At 56.0% G+C, this 15,374-nt stretch overlaps 2 long non-coding RNA genes across 2 annotated transcripts; one reads left to right on the top strand and one right to left on the bottom strand.

The window, feature by feature from the left end:
* Positions 1-11,385: 11,385 nt before the first annotated feature.
* LOC124504959 (uncharacterized) lies at positions 11,386-12,884 on the top strand. The gene is made up of 2 exons (XR_006960550.1): positions 11,386-11,562; positions 12,434-12,884. It is a non-coding gene; the product is annotated as an uncharacterized LOC124504959 (long non-coding RNA).
* On the bottom strand, positions 11,677-13,318 carry LOC124504960 (uncharacterized). The gene is made up of 2 exons (XR_006960551.1): positions 12,975-13,318; positions 11,677-11,988 (listed from the first exon to the last, which is right to left on the bottom strand). It is a non-coding gene; the product is annotated as an uncharacterized LOC124504960 (long non-coding RNA).
* Between the last annotated feature and the right edge of the window lie 2,056 nt (positions 13,319-15,374).

The following is a 15,374-nucleotide window of genomic DNA, read 5'->3' as shown; positions in this document are numbered from 1 at the left end:
ATCAGGCAGTTGGCAGTGTGGACCCCGGAGGTCTGGAGATGATCAGGATGAGGAAAAAGGGCGGACCTCTGCCCCAGGAAAAGCGGGGGAAAAAAACTACTTTTTTTTTTTTTTAGGGCAATGATGTGTGTGACTCTGGCAGAGATTTCCACTGTGGCCCCTGGGGGTGTAGTGACTATAGTGCAGGAGGGGTGACTGTCATGCCAAGCAAGACAGAGACGGAGTGGGGGGGGAGTGGGGGGGCATGTGGTGGGAGGCAGATTCAGACAGAGGCTCTCCAACCCTTAGAACAACCCAGAAGCAGAGGCTGGAATAAGCAACTTTAGGAGCCACCGTGACTTGAGGAATATTTTGAGACCCGCCAAAGCGATGACTCCCAGGTAAATGCTCGGAGCCCCACGCGGCCCTCTCTAGACAGCCACGCTGGCCTGCGCGGTCACAGACCCTGAGGGGAGACCCTGCACCCCTACCCACTGCACTACGTTTAGGAAGGCATTTCTTGAGCCTAACGTAAGTCCTTCCGGCTGCAGTTTGAAACTCTCTGTACTGTCGTGCGTGAACATGCAGAATAACTAGCGTGGGTCACCTGGATGCATCTGCAAAGGGCTTCAGCTGCGGCTCACCTTCTGCTCCAATAAAGAAGTGGGCTTTGCTTCGTTCCACCCCTGGAGCTGGGCATTACCAAACACAGATCTGCTCAGCTCACACTCCCCCATGGGGTTCTTCAGGGGTGCCGAGGAAGAGGTCTGAGACTGCCCGGAAGGTAGGGGAGGGGGCAAGTCCTCCCTTTCAGGAGTTTTTTTTTTTTAACCTGCTTCCGTAGCACACGGAATTCAGAGCACTGGTTTTGGTGGCAGACAGACCGGGATTAAAATCCCAGTGCTATAGTTAACTAGCTGGGGGACCCCGGCTACCTATTTGAACCTCAGTTTTCCCAAGTAAAAAAAAAAGGGGGGGGAATAATGCTCCTTCCTAGAGTTCTTTCAAGGAGCAAACCAAATGCTGAATGAAAACTGCCTGGCTCAGTTCCTGGTGCAAAGTAAGCACGGGATAAATGAATGAACTAAACAGATACCTCAGCTTTATGTTAGCCCCCTTCTCCCATAACAAGAAATAGCTTTGGTTTTCTGTCTCGGCGCTATTGTAATTTGTCCTTTACCTGGAAAGCCTTAGGCGTCCTCCAAATGCTGACTTCACAGGGAAGGAGCTCATGGGGACAGTAAGAGTTTAAGAGGCAGTAAGGCTGGGATTGATGACCAGATTCTCAAATCAACCTGTTTCCAATTCCTGACATTTAAGCAGGGTAACTGTTGAGCTAAACCATAATTTCATGCCCGTAACCCAGACTCCCTTCTGACACCCTTTCCCCGCATTGCCTTTAAATATAGCCAAGAGTCATCTCACATATCCTTTAAATTAGCTTAAAAGGTAGTCCTAATCATGTCTAAAAATGACTTTTTTTTAAATTTTTTTTTCAACGTTTATTTATTTTTGGGACAGAGAGAGACAGAGCATGAACGGGGGAGGGGCAGAGAGAGAGGGAGACACAGAACCGGAAACAGGCTCCAGGCTCTGAGCCACCAGCCCAGAGCCTGACGCGCGCGGGGCTCGAACTCACGGACCGCGAGATGGTGACCTGGCTGAAGTCGGACGCTTAACCGACTGCGCCACCCAGGCGCCCCTAAAAATGACTTTTGAAGGAGGCAAAGGGCCGTACTCTGCCAGGACATCTTCTCGTTTGATGTACCCACACGGGAGCGACATGGTGACGCTTTGGGATTGGACAGGGATTGGAGCCTGAATGGAGGGGCAGACTGAGATGATCTACAGAAGCCCTTCAGAAGTCCCACAGGATGCTAAGATACTGAGAACCAGTTCTTGTGGGTAGGAGGCTGATGGGTGGGACGAGCTCTTGGGTCTCAGCCTAAAAATGGGCCAACACCGAAACTCCCCAAGCCACCATAGCCGAATGCCTGTCTGACAGCACTAGCCGGGGGTTGAGTGAGAGAGGTGTGGGGTGGGGCTAGCCTTCCCGGCTGTTCTTATCTCTGCAGGCAGGCGACTGAGTAGGCTCCTGGCCATCACTCCCTTCCCTGGGGAGGCTCGGCTGCTCTGTACATGTATCCGTGTGGATCCCAGTTACCAGACACAAGACCCTCATCTGCCTCACCGGCACCACCACACCCTGAAGCTGGGGCAAGACGTCGGCCTTGCCCTCCCTGTGCCTCGGCATGACCTATGAGCGGCCCCTCTTCACACATCTGTGAATCGGGGTGTGCACGTGAGCCTGAAGGAGCCAAGTCCAAGGGACGGTATTTCTCCCAGGCTACAGGCCGAGTGTCCATAGTGTCCTGAACCCCCAGTTCCAGGCTATGCCGGGAAAGAAGAGAGCCCACCCTTCTGTCTTCTACTGTCCATATCCATCTCTGTGAAGGAGGTCCCTCCTGACTTCTTCCTCACACACTCGCTGACGGGGGCACATCTACCAGAGGGAAAGCAGGGGGCCCACCCGGCCTACTTCTGAACTACTCATGGCTCGAACTCTTTTCCTGGAGTAGACTTCTCTCACTTCCTCTTCAAGAGAAAGCCACTTCCCCTCACAGTGAGATCTTGCAAATCCAAACGGTATTCCCGAGCTGTAACTGGTATCAGCCTGTGAGACTTACCCCAAACCTGACAGGAAACAGCTCACAGTGAGTGAGGAGACAGAAAAAGAGACGCCCCGGGGCCAACCCAGTGTCCCCGCTCCATTCCCACTGTTTTCCTCTGTTTCTTCTGTCCCTCCCCAGCTGTCTGCCTGACTCTTATCTACCCCTCTGCCTGTTTTTGACCCAGGAGTGGGAGGACCCCCCTTGGCTGGGGTGTCCCCGGCTCTGGTGACCTCATGCCTGCTCAAGCGTTCGTGTTCCTGGAGAGAGATGGCTCTAGAAAGTACAAAGAGCTGAGACCCAGGCCGACCCGAAACATGGCTTACACCTGGGTCACAGGAGTGGCAAGCTGGGCCGGGTCGGGGGCCACATTGCCCGTGCACCTGAATGCGGGACCCTACTTTTTATGCTCTTGTTCTCCCTCCTTTCCCCACCCAAATCGCTCCAGTAAATCAATTGAGGAGGAGTCTCTGAGGGCCCAGGACTGGAAATTCTCAGGGGAAGCGCTGTATGTGAAGAAGCAGCAGGACACAGAATTACTGGGAGGGAATAAAATAAAACTCGGGAGAGACCAAATTTCCACCCAGAGGATCCTGAACCGAGAGACCCTAGAGAGGAACCCTCCCTCCAGACCCTGTGGCAGAGCCCACACTGAAAGACCCCACAAGGCTGACCTCAGACTGAAAAGCCCAAGAAGACCCAGCAAGGAGAGCCCTCGAATGGAGACCCAGTCGGAGAGATCCACAGGAAGTCCCAAGCTGAGAGATCCCTTTGGGGTGCCACTAAAGGGGAACCAGATACCGCTGAGTGGCCAAGACTGAGAAAGCTCACAGGGCGGTGCAGACAGACTAAAGAAGTGGGCTGGGGAGGGGTAAGTGTGGACAGGTGAATCAGGTAACCCACCCATGGTAGATGGGGACCCCACCTTGGGTTTAGCTCAATCTCCCCTTTTGTGTTTGGAACCCCTGCCTCCAGGAGGTGAGTGAGGGAAGGGTCAGCCTGGAGCTTCCTCCAAGGCCAAGGTGTGGGGGGGCTTGGCCCTCTCCCGGGCGGCCACACAGCTCTCCTCTCTCCGCCAGATCCCTGCTGGGTCCTCGCTGTCCCACTTCCTCGCCCTTCCCCCAGAGCAGGAACCTCCGGGAGACAATGAGGTGGAAAACCCCTGGGAAGTCTCTGATCTTGGCCCTACAGAACTTCCGGCCGAGGGCCCACCTTTCTGAGGTCTTGCTCCCATTCCAGCCTGAGGCTTCTTGGTAGGAAGTAAAGCGGGGAGGACAGAGGATCTGCCCCCCAGGGGTCCCCAGCTCCGCGTTCCGTGCCACGGGGTCTGGAAACTGACTTCCTCCAGATATTGGATGACACCCAGTTGGATGCTTCCTTTGGCCTCACCTGGCCCTTCCTGACATGTCCTAGCACCTGGGGATTCACTCGGAGTCACATCTCTCCGGCAGCCTACCTTTTTCATTCAGCCCCGCCAAGACCAAGTCTGGGGAACTGCGGACCCTGGGTCTCCTCACGTACCTGCTGCTGCCTGTTTTTAGGACTGGTAGGCCCCAGGAAGGCCCAAAGCCTCCTGACTGCTCTGCTCCTTGGGGTAGGTCAGGAAATGTACCTACCTGTCCTCACTCTTCCTCCCTACTCCTCCAGAAAGGAGGAGCGGTACAAAATTCCCATCAGCAGGCCGGAAAGCCTAAGTCAAGGTCACGTGGTGCTGCCCTCTCTGAGAGGCAAGTCGGTGACTTGAAATGACCAAATCAGGTTTGGCCTTCTTCACCTTGAATCTGGTCTTCCACTCAAACCCTCCGACCTCCAGAGAGCCCACCCCAACGCCAAGCCCAGCGGCTCAGGATGAAGCAGCTCCTGCCCTAGCCTGTCTGTGGAAGGCCGGAGCAGCAGGGTGAACGGAGGGGCCCTGCCTCACGCCATGCCCCCATGCCATACACGCAGGGGAAACTGACTCCCGGAGAAGCATCTGCACCTCCTAGGTTCCCTGCCTGGAGCAAAGCGGGGCTTGGAAGTTCCTCCGGGGTGCCGCAGAGCTCCTAACCAGCCCCTGCACCCAGATTCCCCAGCGCCACCATGCACTGGGCCTATAGTACTGCCAAGAGCCACAGAGCGAGTGGGTGGGCACGCCTTCACACATGGGGTCTGCTCCACCTCCTGCCCCCACACCCCTGAGGACAGCAGACTCACCTCTGATACACAGGGACACAGGCTTCCACAAGCCCTAATCGATACATGTGTGGCATGGCACCCGCCCCAGGTGTGCCTCTGTAAGTGCCAGGCCCCCCTCACCTCTCCTAGCGACCCCCCTCCCCCCCCCCCAGACCTTCCAAATGCCCACTTTGCCTCCACTTCCCATAAACGCCCGAGACACAAAACACGTAACGTGTGGATACAAGTACTTTCCTCACTTACGCACTCCCAGGCCCACACCCCTGGCTGACTGAGTGAGCCATCCTTCTGCAATCAGTGAGCAGGGCAACTTCAGCCAGACTGTAACAGCTCAGCACACACAAGTCCCACACATCTGCCACTCTCCAGACTGGAGGCCTCAGAAGCCCTCCCGGCCCTTACCTCTCCCCCCCCCACCCATTCCCCACCTCTCTTCTTTTCCAGGGGCTCCCCCACCCCACCCCACCTCCCCACCCCATCCAAATACCCGCACCGGCCCCTGGCTGACCCGCTATCCACACTGCCCTCTCCTGGCCGCTGGGGAGTAAGACCCCCGAGAACGGTGCCCCTCTCCTTCGCCCCCGCTGCCCTTCGCGGACACCTGTCAGCGCTCACTCCCTCCGCCCCTCACCTGGGTGCATGGGTTCCAGATTCACCATCCTGCCCCAGGCGGGGCCAAAGCCAGCGCCCCCCCAGGCCCCTCGCGTCTGCCCCGGCCGGGCCCACTGGGAAGCCAGGGTCTCCTTCCTCCCGCCCCCGGCCGCCGCCGCGGTGGAAGCCGCTGCCGGGGCCGTCGCCGCCGCTGTCGCGCGCTCCGCTGCTCCCGCCCGGGCAGCGCTCGACACGGCCGGGATCGCCACACGCCCCAGGTGAGCACGCGGCGCGGCGCGGGGCGGGGGCCGCCGGCCACGCCCCCCCTGGCAGGGCCCCCGCGCCTGGCCCCGGGCCCATGCAAACCGGTGATTTGCATCCGAGGAGCCGGGGGGCCCGGGGGAGGCGGCCGGGGGCTGCTGGCGGGGCGGGTCCCGACCCTGCGGAACACCTGTCTGCCCTAACCCGGCCTGGCAGCCTCTCCCTACCGCGCCCGCAGAGACCCAGACTCCTGGTCCCGCTGGCCCTTTTTAGGAACCCCTGAGGGATTGTCCGGCCGGGGCCGGAGCTGGAGCTTCCGTCTGGACGCACTCCCCAAGGGTAAGCGCTGCAAGGAGTCGAGAGCCTTTAGAAAAGCCGTGGGGGACGTTCTGGAAAGAAGCTGGCTTTGGACTCCTCTCAAGCGCTCGCCAGCTGTGCGGCAAGAGACCGGGCTCTTTCCCTTCCTGCACTGTTTCACTCATCTGTAAACCCCCGGCGGGTGCCTATCAGAGCTCGCAGCTATCTAGTTGGAGTTTCACAGGTGGCCGAGCGCACCTAGCCCCCCAGTACATCCTCACAACATCCTGGGAGCTAGATGGGGCCCAGCTTCTTAGTCCGTTTTCCGGCGCAGACACCGCCCCTTGCCTGCCCTCCAGGCCCGCGGTGGTCGTGAGGTTCTCGAAGAAGATGATGAGAAAATTATTTACCAGCGTCAGGGGTATGGGGACAGCCACCTGCCTCATCTACAGAGCTGGGAAGTGACTTGTCAAAGGCATACACATCCTTAGTGATGGAGCCTGGCTCAGTCAGGTCTCTGGACTCCCCATTCCAATGCTCTTTGTAAGCACCCATCATGGACTTACCATCTGAGGTCCCCCCATATTTATCCTCCGTTCTTTAGGCCCCAGGAGGTGGCACCAAGGCCAAGGAACCATGTGCCTATAAACCTAGGAAGCCACGAGCACAGGACCTTGCCTTCCTTTCCAGACTGGTGTCCCTACCAACCTATCTTGACCCTAGTCTCATGGACTATTTCCTGCTCGCAGAACACGTCCAGAGCTTTTCTGCCTCTCTGCCTTGTTTAAGGTGTTCTTTCCAGACGGTATGTTACCCACCACCAACCCCAATGATCCCTATTACAATATCCAGCATTTATTGAGCTTTGACTAGGTGCCAGGCCCTGAGCTAACCAACACTTTAAAGGCCTCCAATCTTGTCTCGTCCTCATAACAGCTCATAAATGGGGCTGTTATTATTTCCATTTAGCAGGTGGGTAAAGTGAGGCTGAGAGAGTAGAACCTGCCCAGTGTTGCACAGCCAGTAAGTATCAGGGCTCCTGTTCTGAGCACTGTATGCTACTCCCTCTGCACAGTTCAAATGCCGCCTCCTTTTTCTGATGGTGGAAGTGATCTGATCTTTTACTAAATTAGCATAACGCTTCAATGTTCTTCATAGCCCTTGCGGCGGGTTCTGGGGGGCTTTTCCTATCCTACCTCCCGGTTGTTAACTGACCGGCTGCCCCCACGGCACTGAGCACAGCGCCCGTTACACACAGGCTTCGGGCAGAGCCCAGTGGCTGCCACAGTGGCCCCGGAGAAACAGGAGGTCCCAATTAGTGCCTGTTGAGGTTCACACAAACCACCCTCCCCCAGTCACATCGTCTTCTCTTCTTCCCACCCTTGGTAAGAGGGAAGAGGACCGTCTTCCTGTTTTCTCTGGCTGGGGTAAGAGATCGGTACAGGCTTCTTGGAGGCCTCCTGAGCCCAGGGACCGCCCCCTTAGGACACCTCTAACCTGTCCCTTCCTTCCCTTCTCCCTCCTTTCCCGTCCCCCCTCCACCTCAGGTGTGGCTCCTTCACCTGATGGCCACTTCTTATCTACAACAGTTTTTCACCTGCCATCATGCTAGAAAAATGCCTGCACATGGTTTATATCCCCCCCCCCACCCCCACCCCGTGTGCCTGAGATTTCCATTTGTCAGTTTGCATAGCATTTGTGTGGCTGGGCGCACGGCGGGTCTGATTCTCTGACCACCGCGTCTGGGACCTGTTTCTCTTTTCCTGTGCAGTTACCTTTCTTTTCTGGGCTTTGGTGTTCCAGAAGCCAGAGGGGGCATGTGTCTAATGATTTCTGAGGGCCTTCTAGCTCCAGCAGGCCAGGATTCTGGGGCCCTGGGGTTGAGATGGGGGTGGAGCTCTTGGGGACGGGGCCCACTGGGGCAGAGGTGGGACCTTGGAGGTTCGCAGTTGGAAGCACAGCTTGGGATTGCAGACCTGGGGTGGGAGGAAGGGAGGAGGAGACCTGGGGAGAGGGTGACAGACATTACCTCACCTTCATTCATTCAATAAATATTGACCGAGTGCTTCCTATCTGCCAGGAAAGGTGTGACATGCTAGGCATGTCCTTTCTTATTTACCAAGTACAGCTTCAGAAGGAAGATACGATTTTTAGGCTCCTTTTATAGATGAGGTTCAGGGAGGCTAATGCAGCTAGTAGATGGCTAGTAGAGTTAGGATTTAGAACGGATCTGCCTGACTGCAGTGCTGGCGCTTTTAGTCCTACCCTCCAATGTCTGCGCAGGTCTCCCCTCCTCTTAGATCCTGTCACTTGAGGTGGGAGGAGTCTCGATTCTCATGCATATGAGGAAGCCAGGTCCACCGGGGGAAGGACTTGCTCAAGGTCACACAGCAAGTGGGCAAGTCAGCACAGCAGAGACCCTTCCGTTCTCCCTGTTCCTCCTTCATGTGGTCTTCCTGGGCCTCAGAAGGTTGGGTGGGTTTGGGGCATGAGAGGAGGGGGCAAAGGCCAGAGTTGGACAATCTCTGTTCCTTCCCTCTCTGACTTGCTTGATGATCGTTTCAATTAGATGAGCTGAATGGGAATGCAGAAAGAAAACAAAACGAAACAAACAAACAAAAAACCTTATCCCTCCCTCTTTTCCCAGAACTCAGAATCTCCACGAAACCAACTTTTTGGGTTCTGGGCAGATGGGAGATGATGGGGAAGGTGCCAACCGCCTGGGCCTAATACTCCACGGCCTGGGAGAGGAAAAGCTGTGGGGAAGGGAAGAGGGATTGGAGGTTGCCTGGAGGTTAGAAAGGAACAGAGGAAAGAAAGGGAAAAAGAAGCAAGGGCAGGAAATTTCATTGCCTTTGGACATCAAAAGAATCGTATGCAAATGAGATGCAAATTAAATACAAATGAGCACTCCTGGCTTCCCTTACCTCCCCCCTCTTTCTCAATAGCTAGAGGGTTTTTTCAGCTACAGGCCAAAACCTGAGTCCAGCATACTGTAGTTCCCAAACTCTGATCAACTCTGACCCCACCCCAGATCCTCCTGGTCTTCTTCCTGAGGTGACATCTGATCCCCTCGGCTGCACCTCTGGGAAGTCACACCAGCTCCCTAGGCCCCATTTCTACTGGAGCATGCCCTCAACTTCTTGTGCTTCAAGGACAGAAAGGGGAGTCCAGCCTCCCCTTTCAGACACATCGCTGGAGGTGCCGTCACCCGTGTAGAGAAGGTGCCTGGGGGAGGGAGGTGGGCCCCCCGCCCCTGTTCTCCACCTCAGCCAAGAGAAGTGGCCTTTTTTGGCTGTGGGCCCCGTTGTTCCCTCTCATTTCCTGTCATGTCAGCTGGATTGAGTTGTCAGGGCTGGGAGAAGGGTGGAGAGCGAGGCGTCCTGGAAGGCCACCAAACAACAAGTCCCTTCTAGCTCCTTCTGTCTGCCAGATGGGCTGTAGGGCCCAGAGCGTGGGGGTGCAGGGTGGGGGTCAGCTCCCTGCCTTGGGGCAACCACAGGGAATGGATCCAAGTTCAGGCTTCCCCAAAGAGCAGATGGAAGGAGCGGAGAGGCCAAGAAGAACTTGCAGACCTCTTAAAATCACACCTCCGAGGCAACCTGATGGCACCATTGCCAAGAATGGGGGTGGAGGGGGCAAGGCGACAGAGTGAGAGAGGTGCTCTGGGAACCGGGATAAAGCAGAGTGGGCCAGAGAGGACACGGGAGTCAGGACACCGAGCTATTCCCTGCCTCTGATATTCCTAATGCAGATTCGCCAGCCCTGGACACCCGCTTCACCCTGTACCCAGCCTTGGCTCACCTCTAGAGGGAGCACACACAAGCTCAGGGCCCACGTTGCACTTGAAGGTTCCAAAAAACAGACAATTGTAATATGGATTTGATTTGAAAACAAAACTCGGCCTTCTTTTTGATCTTGGGGATGACACTGGGCCTGGGTCTGGCCACTCTGATCACACCTTCAAAAGAACCCTGCCTCAGTTCTTTCCTGACTCAGAGCTGGTAAGCCTCCGGGTCCACCTGCGCGCTCAGGGCAAGTCTAAGGCCAGCGCGCCCTCTTGTGGTGATGGGGGGGGGTGCGTGTGACTTTAACCTGAGCCCCGCTACCACCAAGACTGGAGAGATCTCCCCGCGGTCCCGAGGAGAGTGCCCATCCGTGGCTGGGGCAATTTCAGGTGAATTGCCCCCATTCCAGACAAGGTGGAGATACTGAATTTGGTTTCAGCGTGATGTTGGGGCTTTGGTCCGTGCTCCCCACCAAAGGCCGGACTTTCCCGTGGAACCCCAGTTGGAGTCAGCCGGCCTTAGCCCAATCAGTTGTAGTGGCGGGCGTCCCTGGTCTTGTCGGGTGGCCGTCCTGTTTCTGGGCAGCTCTGCTGGCTAAAATGTCCTACCTCCCATACTGCCCTCTGGAGCTGCTGAGCTATGTGTAATCCTACGCGCCGACGCATAGAAGGTCAGTGGCCATTCGCCCATTCATCCGTTCAGAGTACGTATTGAGTACACACTGGAGCTGTGGGTTAAGCTAGGAGCTGGAAATGTAATGGAGACCAGACACTGTCCCCGTCCTCAGGAAGCTCAGCCTGGTGATGCGTGTGGAGCAGGGAACAGGCAAGTCCCTCCTACCGGGGCACATGCTCTCACAGAAAAATGGAGGGTGCGACGGGGGTCTGCTGCGGGGCATGACCTACCGGACTCTGGGGGCTGGGCACCAGGAAAAGCGTCTTGGAGGAACAGAGATCGGAGCTGGGACCTCCAGCAAAGAGGAAGGAAGTGGGAACAGGAGGAAGCAGTACACGGAGAGGAAACAGTAGCATTCCCCAGGAGGGTGCATGGGACGTTGGAGTCCCCAGGAGGGTGCATGGGATGTTGGAGTCCCTCAAGCAGAACAGGCTGGCCAGATCACAGAGCACAAGAGGTAGAGAAACACAAGTGAGGGGGGCACCTGGGTGGCTCGGTTGGTTGACTGTTGGACATCTGCTTCGGTCATGATCTTGCAGGTCATGGGTTTGAGTCCCACATCGGGTTCACTGCTGTCAGCACAGAGCCCGCTTTGGATCCTCTGTCCCCACCGCACCCCCCCCCTCGACCCCCGTCCCTCTCCTGCTCATGCTTGCTCACTCTCAAAAATAAACATTAAAAAAATTAAAAAAAAATACTCTCAGGGCTGATGGGAAGAAGGCAGGAGAGAGAAGCTGAAGAGAGCGAGGGGATAGTGTCTCTGAAGAGAAGGGGGAAGGGCTGGGATTCAGAGCCCTGGGGTTGGTCGGGAGGGGGCACCTCCCCCACCATCAAGGCAGGAGGGGATCCGGAGAGGCATGTGGGCATGTGGGCCGGGTAGACACGTGGCATCTGTTTCTCATTCCCCTGGTGTAGGGGAGGGGGGTGCCATGAGCGTAGCGTCACTTCATCCTGCCTGTCACTGCTGAAGAGTCAGGACGCTGCCTCAGCAGGACACACAGCCGGAACCCGGGTCCAGGCGGTGAGATGGCCACCACAGGGGATGTGGATACCACACTGAGGTAGCTTGTGACCCGCCTTCTTTCCCTCGCTGGACTTGTGAGGTCGGGATCTTCTCCAAGGAGAAGGTGCGCACGGAGTCCCTGTCGTGCGAGCCTGTGTTTTCCAGCCCACTTTTGCCTTCTTCCTTCCCACTCTCCATTCCTCTGGGGCCCCAGCAGGGGCAGGAAAACAGAATCGACTCAACACGGGGTGCCTTTAATGAAAGTATGGCTTATTTACAGAGGTGGGAGCGGGATTAAGGGAACCAGAGGGCCAGTGACACGGAGAGGCTAGGGCGGAAGTGGCAGGAAGAGGAAATAGTGGTCTAGGGGCCCGAGGAGGTCTGGTGCTTGGAGAAAGGAAGCCAATGCAGAGGTGTGGTCTGGAAGCAGCAAGGGGTGGGGATAGATGCCTGGAATTCTCTCTCATCCTGCCCTCTGATCTCTGGTGCTCCTCACTGGCCGAGCCAGAGGTGAAGGAACCCAGGCGAGGCCGATCCACAGGTTGGTATCCTGGGGCACAGAGCAGGGCAGAGGAGGGTAGAGAGGAAATGAGGTGGGGGCAGGGGAGGGAAACAGGAACAACCAGCCGTTACCTGGCTACAGTCAACAGTTGATGTCTGAGAGTAATCCCTAGAATGCTTTACTGTTTCTCAAGGTCAAAATGGCAAACACCATATCGTGATATCCAGCGACAGCAGGTGCGATGGTTAATTTTATGTGTCAGGTCGGCTAGGTGTTACGGTGCCTGGTCTAACACTAGGCCAGATGCTGCTGTGATGGTATTATTGTAGATGTGATTAACCTCTACAATCAACTGGCTTTAGAGATTACCCTTGATAATGTGGGTGGGCCTCATCCAATCAGGTGCAGGTCTTAAGAGCAAACACTGAGGTTTCCAGAAGAAGCAATTCTGCTTCAAGACTGTAACAGAAATCCCGTCTGAATTTCCGGACAGGTGACTCGCTGTACAGATTTCAGACTCGAGACTGCGACATCATCTTTTGCCTAAGCTGCCTGCCGCCAGCATTTTGGATTTTGCCAGACCCCACAATCACAGGAGCTCATTCCTTACTAGAAATCGCTCTCTCTCTCTCTCTGTATCCCATTGGCTCTCTTTCTCTGAAGAACCCCGCCCGATGCAGCAGGAATGTGGGGAAAAGGGCCTTTCATACACCTGCTGGTGAGGGTGCAAATTTGGACAACTGCATCTGGAGGGCCATCTGGCAGCCTCGACCAAACACTGGGCTTTGTGGTGCTCCATTTTTACCATTTGTCTACAGCATGGCTTGTAAGAGCAAGTCGTGGACAATTCAATTGTCCACCAGTCGCCCAACACCTAACGATCCGAGGTAGAACGCCAGCCAGCAGTTACCCACTGATTGCCGGGTCAGGAAGCCCTTAGAGAGGGCCACCTCCTAGCAGATGAGGAGCTGGGGGCTTGCAATGGGGGTGACCCACCCCAGAATGCACAGAGCTGGGACTAGGCCGGTACCCACCTTCCTCCCAGGTAGGCGTGGTCACCCTCAACCTTTGCTTCTCGGGAGCGGTCCTGGCCCCCGCTTTTTGCCAGACTTCTCCGTGGCTCCACCCACCACATCTAAGGTTCGGGGAAGACAAGACTTCCCTTGACTAAGACTGCAGGGAGAGGAACCCGAAGCAAACCCACAGAAAACCCAGCAAGACCCAGTCCAGGCTGGGGTCACCCTGCCAGGGGGAACCTGACACAGTGTTCATCTTCTCTGGCTTGAAGAGGCTCCACCAAGGCCTAGGCTCCTGGCCTCCCACCCAGGGCCTTGCTTACCTTGACAAAAGGGACCCATCAGGAGGCCTGTTCCCGCCAGCTCTAGTCGTAGGGGACCTGTGGGCACCGCCCCCTCCCCCCCCACCCCCATGTATTCGGTGATTGCTGTTGTAGGACTGGCCCCAGTGGGTGCTGAGTACCTCGTGCCTCTCCCCTCCCCGCTGCCCCGAGGTTCCAGCTGGCCAATCTGCTAACCCATTTAGGTTAGTAGGTATGCCTGGGGCAAGGAGGCTGAGGGGCAAGGAGGCCCAACTGGCTGTCTGACCTGGTCAAGTCACATAGTTGTATTGGTGAGCCGCGTCCACAAAGTGTCACAGAATTGCTACAAGGAGCCAGTGAGCTCATTTATATGAAGTCACTTTGTAAACTCTAACGGGCCCGAGAAAGGAGCGCTCGTTGTAGGTGTGTTACGTTTTTACACGTGCACAAAGGCCTCCCGAGGAAAATAAGGCCTGATCTGCGTGTTTCTCAAATAGCTGACCCTGGTAATGGGCTGAGCTCCCAAGGGATTCTGATGCCACACAGGTGGCAGGCAGTGGATGCACCTGACAGAGCTGGGCTGGGAGGATCGTTTGGAATGAGGGGTAGCATGGACTTGGCCTGAGTGTGGGGTCAGCCCAAAGTCTCAGGGACTCTTAATTTTCATCCCCATGCCCCAAGACCAAAGAAGGGGCCCCAGGCAGAATGGAGTGTAATGAGTGTGCAGATGCCCCCTCATTGCTTGGGACAGGCAGGCTTGGAGGTGTGAGTCACTCCCAAGGAAGATCAGAAAAGCACTCTTTAGGGACGTCTGGGTGGCTCAGTTAAGCGCCCGACTTCGGCTCAGGTCATGATCTCACGGCTCGTGAGTTCGAGCCCCGCGTCGGGCTCTGTGCTGACAGCTCAGAGCCTGGAGCCTGGTTCGGATTCTGTGTCTCCCTCCCTCTGCCCCTCCCCTGCTTGCTCTTCTGTGTTTCCCTCCCTCTGCCCCTACACTGCTCGCTCGCGCTCTCTCAGAAAAAATAAACATTAAAAACAAACTTACATTTAAAAAAAAGCACTCTTTAAAAAAAACAGCATTCTTTTGGCCACTTGCGAGTGAAAAGGCATATATGACCTGGGACCCCACCTCCAGTAAAAAAAGGCACACAGACAGGGTGGGGAAGTGGGAGGTGCCTTCTCCAAATAATCCCCTCCCCCACCCAGAGCTAGGATTGGGGCTCAGGACTGAGGGCTGGGATTGGGCAGCAGGGGGAGGAGGAAAGGGCCTGGGGAGGAACCTCCCTCCCTAACCGCCACCCCCCCCAAAGGACAGCTAAAGCTGGTCCTCGAAAACAGGTTCAGAAAGAGGCATGCCTACCTGAAAAGGAGGTCTCACCACCTATCTCTGACTTGACCCTGGCCGAGCAAGCCTGGCTCCCACCACAACCCTCTGGTCTATACAGCTTCAAGGGGCAGCAGCAGCCTGTTCTGGGGAGCCTTCAAGGGGACGGGGACATCCTGAAAGCCTGTTTCCCTTTCCAAGGTGGACAAGGAAGGACTTGACTCTCCCGTCTCCTCCTTCCTAAGGATTTGGGTCCCCTGTGGGACCCCTGGAGCACTCCTGTCTCTGCCCTGTGCTCAGACTCCTCCACCTTGCCAAATGCCTACCATCCTCCAGCTTCAAGCCGTATCCCACCTGGTCCAGGAGACCTCCCTCGATAAATTCAACCTGCGCCATCCCTCCTTCCCGAAAGTTCTCCAACACCCGGCTCGGCACTTCCTATTACAGTCTCTTCAAACTGGAAGGTACTTTGGAAGCACAGAGACCTTCAGGATGTCTGGCCTAGCCGTCTCAGGTGCACAGGTGAGGAAATACCTGCTCTTCTCACTAACAGTAACGATATTAACAATAGCGAATAAAATGAACACTATTGTGCCGGGCACTTCAGATGTATGAACACCCATGTAAGTCTCACCATTAAGCCCATTTTATAGCAGAGAGCGCTGAGGCACAGGAAGGTAAAGTGACTTGACCCAAGATTGCACAGGAAATAAGCCACGCCAGGATTTGGGCCCTGGCAGTTTGGTTCTGGAGTTTTTGCCTTATTGCTTGCCTTAATCTATTTATACTATT

This window comes from Lynx rufus, unplaced genomic scaffold (genome assembly GCF_022079265.1).
Source record: "Lynx rufus isolate CCGP_SWC_20201006 ecotype Redwood Valley unplaced genomic scaffold, mLynRuf1.p SCAF_9, whole genome shotgun sequence".
Lineage (NCBI taxonomy): Eukaryota > Metazoa > Chordata > Mammalia > Carnivora > Felidae > Lynx > Lynx rufus.
The sequence above is the reverse complement of the archived record's forward strand: the minus strand, read 5'-3'. Positions and strand labels throughout refer to the sequence as shown.